The 7678-nt window shown below is 42.4% G+C and overlaps 1 non-coding gene across 1 annotated transcript; it reads right to left on the bottom strand.

Moving 5' to 3' along the window:
• Positions 1 to 2597: 2597 nt before the first annotated feature.
• LOC114670731 (U6 spliceosomal RNA) lies at positions 2598 to 2702 on the bottom strand. Its single transcript, XR_003720421.2, has one exon. It is a non-coding gene; the product is annotated as a U6 spliceosomal RNA (small nuclear RNA).
• Positions 2703 to 7678: the final 4976 nt, after the last annotated feature.

The following is a 7678-nucleotide window of genomic DNA, read 5'->3' as shown; positions in this document are numbered from 1 at the left end:
TGCTATATTTTCATACATATTATGTATAAATACATTAAAATTCCCACAATACAATGTTATAATTTTTGTTTTAAAGAGTTAGAAGCATTTAGAAATTAAGGAGAATGTAATGTTTTATATTCACTAAATTAGTCTGTTGTCACACTGCTATAAAGAACTACTGGACACTGGGTAATTTATAAAGAAAACAGGTTTAACTGACTCACAGTTCTGCAGGCTGTACAGGAGGCATGGCTGGGGAGGCCTCAGGAAACTGACAGTCGTGGTGGAAGGTGAAGAGGAAGGAGGCACATCTTACATGACTAGAGCAGGGGGAAGAGAGGGAAGGGGCAGGTGCTACACACTGTTGAACAACCAGATCTCATGAGAACTCATTCACTATCATGAGAACAGCAAGGGGGAAGTCTGCCCTCATGATCCAATCACCTCTAACAGGCCCCTCTTCCAACATTGGGGATTATAATTTGACATGAGATTTGGGCAGGGACACAGACCCAAACCATATCACTCAGCAACATGTTTAACATTTTCAGATGTGGAGAAAAAAATGACCCCATCTTGGATGTTGATCTTCCATGTTGACTTCTGCTTAACCCCAGTTCTGGGAATGCCTGCAAAATTTCTACTTTACTTACTATTCCTAGTGTAGCAACAGGTCTATCTTGATGTTACTGCAGAAAGTATGGGCTATGATGCCTATAGTGTTCTTGCCTTTCTGGAGGGTACCTTTAATTGTCTCTATAGAGCACATACACTCTTGCCCTCTGGTATAAAAGCCCTGGGTCTGGGGAGTAACAGTGCAGAAATCTATTTTTCTTGCTGCCACCCAAGACTATGCTTCTGTCTATAAGTTCCTACTGACAAACTGGATTTGTCAACCTCATTCTTTGGCTTCTTGGCTCCTTCTGTATTTGGGTGTCACTTTGCATAGGTGGCCTTTTCACAAAACACCAGGGATTTCACTACTTCTTAAAGATATATGAGTTTCCATCTGTGTCACTTCCCTTCATTTGATGAACTTCATTTAGTGTTTCTTGTAGTGCAGGTCTGCTGAGTGAAGTCTCTTAGTTTTCATTCATTTGAAAATGTTTTTGTTTCATCTTCATTGTGGTGGACAGAACTTGAGTGACCCCCAGTAATCCCCACCTTCTGGTATTCACATCCTGGTATAATCTCCTCTCCTTGAGTGTGGGTGGGACTTGTGAATTGCTTCTAAACAATAGAATATGGCAAAAGTGATAGGTTGCCACTGCCATGATATGGTACATTATAGAAGACTCTGTCTTGCTAGCTGACTCTAGAGTCTCTTTTACTTACTGGCTGTGAGCATGGAGGCTTGCAAAAACTTATCTGAGCCCACCAGGCAAGAAATTTCAGGCAACATCTAGTTGCTCAGCATTGCCTCAGTCTTACAGTCTCAAAGAAATAAATTCTGCCACTAACCTGAGTGAGCTTAGAAGACGATTCATTGTCAGTTCAGCTTCCAGGTGAGAACAGATTCCTGGCTCTGACTTCTAATGTAGAGAAACTGTGAGATAATGTGCGTATTTAAAAACCACTAGGTTGTGGTAATTGTTGCATAGCAACACATTCATCTTAAGGTATATTTTCGTGGATATAGAATTCTGGGTTGACAATTTGTTTTACTTTTCTTTTTTTTTTGGATATAGGGTTTCACTTTGTCACCCAGGCTGGAGTGCAGTGGTGTGATCATGGCTCACTGCAGCCTCAACTTCCTGGGCTCAAGTGATCCTAACCGCCTCACCTCCCAAATTGCTGGGACTACAGGTGTGCACCACCATGCTGGCTAATTTTTGTGTTTTTTTCTGTAGAAGCGGGGTTTCACCATGTTGCCTGGGCTTAAAGTTGTTTTTCTGTTGTCTTTTGCTCTCTATTATTTCTGATGTGAAGTCAGAAGTCATTCAAATCATTGTTCCCCGTTATGTATTGTGTAAATTTTCTCTGGCTGATATCATGATATTTTCTTTATCTTTGGTTTTCAGCAGTTTGGTCTGATGTATTTATATGTGGTTTTCTTTGTATTTTTTCCTGCTTGGGGTTTGTTGAATTTCTTGAATCTATAAATTTATAACTTGCACTAAAAATATGATCATTATTTCTTCACAAAACTTTTTTTTTTTTTTTTTTTTTTTTTGAGATGGAATTTCACTCTTTTTGCCCAAGCTAAAGTTCAGGGGCATGATCTTGGCTCACTGCAACTTCCGCATCCTGGGTTCAAGAGATTCTCCTGCCTCAGCCTCCCAAGTAGCTGAGATTGGGATTACGGCATGCACCACCATGCTCGGCTAATTTTTTATATTTTTAGTAGAGATGGCATTTCACCATGTTGGTCAGACTGGTCTCGAACTCCTGACCTCAGGTGATCTACCCGCCTTGGCCTCCCAAAGTGCTGGGAATATAGGCGTGAGCCACTGGGCCTAGCCTACAACTTTTTTGTCCTAATCTTTTCTTGCCTTCAAGTACTCCAATGATACAAAGTTAAAACTTTTGATATTGCTCCATAGGTCATTGAAATTTCACCATTTTTTATTTTTCTATTCTTCAGCTAGGATATTTCGTTTTTAAAAAATTTAAAAATTATTTTATAATGCTTCCCGAATTTGCATATCATCCTTGTGCAGGGCCATGCTAATCTTCTCTGTATCGTTCCAATTTTAGATATGTACTGCTGAAGTGAGGACAGGTAGGATACTTCTATTGACCTATCTTCAAGTTTGTTGACTCTCTGTCACCTCTTGTCTCTTGTTAAGCCTATCCAGTGACCTTTAAAAAATCCAGATATTGAATTTTTAAATTCTAGCATGTTCATTTGATTCTTTTCTGTAGTTTCTATTTATCTGTTGAAATTTCCTATTTATTCATTTATTTGAAGTATATTTTCAGTCCTTGAGTATAGTTATAATGGTTGCTTTAAAGTTATTTTATACTGGTTGGAATTTCTGAGATGCAGACGCTAAGTCAGAATTAGAAATACAAAAGATTTATTGTGGAGTGACACCTGTGAAAGAAAATGGGAAGAAGCAGGATTTAAGCAGGGGAGCTGTCACCTCACGATGAATTCGTAATACTATTTCTGCCAGCCTGACAGGGGAGCTCTGGAGCAACAATTGCCTACTAAGGGAATTCCCCCATTGGGCAGAATTGTCTAAGCCTTGGATACTGCCTTGCTTAGGCATTGACTGGAAGCCAGCCAGAGAAGATGGGACTAAAAAAATCTGTTCTGTTCTTTTAGCCTTAGCTGGTATAGTAGCTTTAAAATATATGAATTTGGCTGGGATGAACTACATTTTACAAACTTCTTCACCTATACGTTTCTTGTTTTTTTTTTTTTTTTTTTTTTGGAGAAGGAGTCTCACTCTGTTGCCCAGGCTGGAGTGCAGTGGTGTGATCTCGACTCACTGCAACCTCCGCCTCCCGGGTTCAAGCGATTCTCCTGCCTCAGCCTCCTAAGTAGCTGGGATTATAGGCACATGCCACCACGCCCAGCTAATTTTTGTATTTTTAGTAGAGACGGGATTTCATTGTGTTGGCCAGGATGGTCTTGATCTCCTGACCTCAACATCTACCCTCCTTAGCCTTCCAAAGTGCTGAGATTATAGGCATGAGCCACTGCACCCGGCCAAGAGAGGTTCTTGTGGGAGATTTGGAGGGCCGAAGTGAAGCAGCAACCATATTTTTGTTCACATAGGCTATTTCTTATCTTCAGGTATACCTTTGAGTTCTTGCATATCCTTGTGTGAATTTCTTCCATTCTATTATGTGAGTAATTTCTTGGCCAGGCAGCCCTTGTGTCTCTATGGATTGAACAGGCTATTCAGGTACTTCCTCAGCTCAGGAAAATTTTCTTCTGACATATATTTAATTGTTGCCTCTTTTCCTTCTCCTATTTTGTCTCCACCTGGAACTTCTGTTCTTTACATGTTAGGACTCCTGGATCTTTCGTCTAAATCTTTTATATTTTCCAGTATGACTTTTATCTCATTATCTTTCTTCTCTACACTTTAAGATTTTTTTTTTTTTTTTTTGAGACGGAGTCTTGCTCTGTTGCCCAGGCTGGGGTGCAGTGGCCGGATCTCAGCTCACTGCAAGCTCCACCTCCCGGGTTTACGCCATTCTCCTGCCTCAGCCTCCTGAGTAGCTGGGACTACAGGCGCCCGCCACCTCGCCCGGCTAGTTTTTTTTTTTGTATTTTTTAGTAGAGATGGGGTTTCACCGTGTTAGCCAGGATGGTCTCGATCTCCTGACCTCGTGATCCACCCGTCTCGGCCTCCCAAAGTGCTGGGATTACAGGCTTGAGCCACCGCGCCCGGCCAAGATTTTTTTTTATACTTAATCTTCCAGGTTTCTAGTATAGGGCTCAATGATGATATCCCCTCCTTAAATTTATTTACTATTTCTTTTTTAAAAATCTCAAAGTTCTTTTATTTTCTTTTAAAAATAGAAAAAGAGATGGGGTCTTGCTATGTTGATAGGCTGGTCTCGAACTCCTGTCCTCAAGTGATCCTCCCATCTGTCTCAAAAAGTGCTAGGATTATAGGCATGAGCCACTGCCCTTAGCCAAAACTCAAAGTTCTTGTTTTAAGCTTCAAAAGTTCTTTTCTTTTGTGATGCATGTGGATCTTAAAGCTTACTATCATTTTTTTTTGCAAATGCAGATGTTAATTTGTCCCTTCAAGCTCCAGTTCTAGTCAGCAAACATGCGATATGATTGTTCTACCTCATTCTCCTCTGGAGGTCCCTTTGTTGAGCCGTTGTCTTTTGGTGTCTGTTTCTTTGGGTGTAGATCTGGCTGAGAAGTGTCCTTAAAGATGAGCAGGAATGAAGGGTCTCAGACCCTGAGGACTTGTGGTTCATGAAAGGCTGTCAGCCTCCTGCCAAGGCATCCACAGGAGGCTTCGCTGCTCGCTGCTCTCTCTGGACTTCCTCAGACTTGTGAGTGGGTAATCCAACCCATGCTAGCAACTTTCTGAATTAGTAAAGGTCAAGAAGGCTCAGTAGTCTCCTGCAGGGTCTAAGGAGCCTGAAAACGCAACTTTTCCCTGAAATGGCCACTTTTGACCCTTACCGTTTTATTGCTCATGAGTTAATTGTCTAAGAGGAAGGAAACCCCCATAGCAGTGATTTTTGCAGGAATCAGGTCTTGCTCACGAAAGACAGTAGCCTGGAATTGGAATCAGGGAAGGAAAGGGCGTTCATTCAGGCTCCACTCTCCTCAGGATCCCCTTGTCGAGGTATAATTTCCAAAATACTGAAAACTCAACTTTCCATATGGTGAGCATGGGTTGTAGATTCAATTAACTCATTAATGTGTGAACCAGCCCAACATGGTAAGAAGAGTTCAACAAAAGTATAGGAGAGGCTGGGCATGGTGGCTGAAGCCTGTAATCCCAAAACTTTGGAAGGCCAAGGTGGGCAGATCACTTGAGGTCAGGAGTTCGAGACCAGCCTGGCCAACATAGCAAGACCTTGTCTCTACTAAAAATACAAAAATAGCTGGGCATGGTGGCAGGCACTGTAGTCCCAGCTACTCAGGGGACTGAGACACAAGAATAGCTTGAACCTGGGAGGTGGAGGTTGCAGTGAGCCGAGATTGCACCACTGCACTCCAGCCTGGGTGACAGAGCGAGACTCTGTCTCAAAAAAAAAAAAAAAAAAAAAACCCAAAAAAACAGTGTAGGAGAGATAGAAATATTTAGAGTCACTTGTCTTAGTTCATTTTCTGTTGCTTATGACAGAATACCTGAAACTGGGTAATTTATAAAGAAAAGAAATTTGTTTCTTACAGTTATGGAGGTTGAGAAGTCCAAGGTAGAGGGACCACATCTGCTGAGGGCCTTTTTGCTGGTGGGGACTCTCTGCAGAGCCTCGGGGTGGCACAGGACATCACATGGTGAGGAGGCTGAGCGTGGCAGCTCAGGTCTGTTTTCCTTTTCTTAGAAAGCCACAAGGCCCACTCCCGTGGTAACCCATTCATCCTTGAATGGATTAATCTGTTAATGAAGGCAGTGTCTCACAACCCAATTCTCATAAAGGCATCTCCTCCCAGTACTGCCACATTGGAGATTACATTTCAACATGAGTTTTGGAGAAGACAAATATTCAAACCATGGTATCACTTAAATGAAAGAATGTGGCCAGGTGCAGTGGCTCATGCCTGTAAATCCAGCATTTTGGGAGGCCAAGGCGGGTGGATCACCTGAGGTCAGGAGATTGAGACTATCCTGGCCAACATGGTGAAACCCTGTCTCTACTAAAAATACAAAAATTAGCCAGGCATGGTGGTGGGTGCCTGTAATCCCAGCTACTTAGGAGGCTGAAGCAGGAGAATCGCTTGAACCTGGGAGGTGGAGGTTGCAGTGAGCCGAGATCGAGCCACTGCACTCCAGCCTGGGCGACAGAGTGAGACTCCATCTCAAAAAATAAAAAAATAAAAATAAAAAAAAAGAGAGAAAGAATGTTGGAATAAGACTGCTAAAGTACGTACAGAAGAAATCCATAAACTTTGGATTATGATCTTTTCATTCGCATCTCTACAGGATAAAGTTTATTGGTTGCTATTGGTTTTCTATGGATTAACACTTTTCTTTTTCAGAGTTGTAAGCTCCCCTAATCAATAGTAAATAAGTCAAACCACAGTATACACCCCTAAAGCAGTGCCATCCAATAGACATGTAATGTGAGCCTCAAATGCAATCAATCATTGTACTTAATTTAACTAAATGTATTCAAATAGTATCATTTAGACATGTGTTGTGGGGCCGGGTGAGGTGACTCAGCATTTTGGGAGGTTGAGGCAGGCGGAGTACTTGAGGTCAGGAGCTCGACACCAGCCTGGCCAACATGGTGAAACCCCGTCTCTACTAAAAATACAAAAATTAGCTGGGCATGGTGGTGCTCATCTGTAATTCCAGCTACTTAGGAGGCTGGGCAGAATTGCTTGAACCCAGGAGGCAGAGGCTGCAGTGAGCCGAGATGGCTCCACTGCACTCCAGCCTGGGTGACAGAGAGAGACTCCGTCTCAAACAAAACAACAAAATAAAACAAAAAACATGTGTTGTGGGTTTAATTGTGTTTCCCCAGAATACATGTTAAAATCCTCACCCTCAGTACTTTAGAATATGACCTTATTTGGAAATAGGGTTGTTGCAAATGTAATTAGTTAAGATCAGGTCATACTGGAGTAGGATGGGCACTTTACCTACTATGACGGGAATCCTTCTAAGACGATGCTATGTGACAGCACAGGGAGAGCAACAAGCAACGACAGAGGCACGTGTGAGGCAGCTACAAGTCAAGGAACGCCAAGAATTGATGGCCACCATCAGAAGCTAGGAATAGGCAGGCAACGGTTCCCCCTTCTAGGTTTCAGAGGGAGCATGGGTTTGCTGGCGCCTTGATTTTGGATTTCTAGCTTCCAGAGTTGTGTGACAATAAATTTCTGCTGTTTTAAGCCACCCTGTTTGTGCTACTTTGTTATGACAACCCTAGAAATATGTAATGTAAGAATTATTAATGAAATTCTTTTTTGAGGCAGGTCTCATTCTGTTGCCCAGGCTGGAGTGCAGTGGAGTGATGATGGGTCACTGTAGCCTCCACCACCTGGGCTCAAGCCATCCTCCCACCTCAGCCTCCTAAGTAGCTGGGACTACAGGCATGC

Source organism: Macaca mulatta, chromosome 10 (assembly GCF_049350105.2).
Source record: "Macaca mulatta isolate MMU2019108-1 chromosome 10, T2T-MMU8v2.0, whole genome shotgun sequence".
Lineage (NCBI taxonomy): Eukaryota > Metazoa > Chordata > Mammalia > Primates > Cercopithecidae > Macaca > Macaca mulatta.
This window is presented reverse-complemented; position numbering and strand designations above follow the sequence as displayed.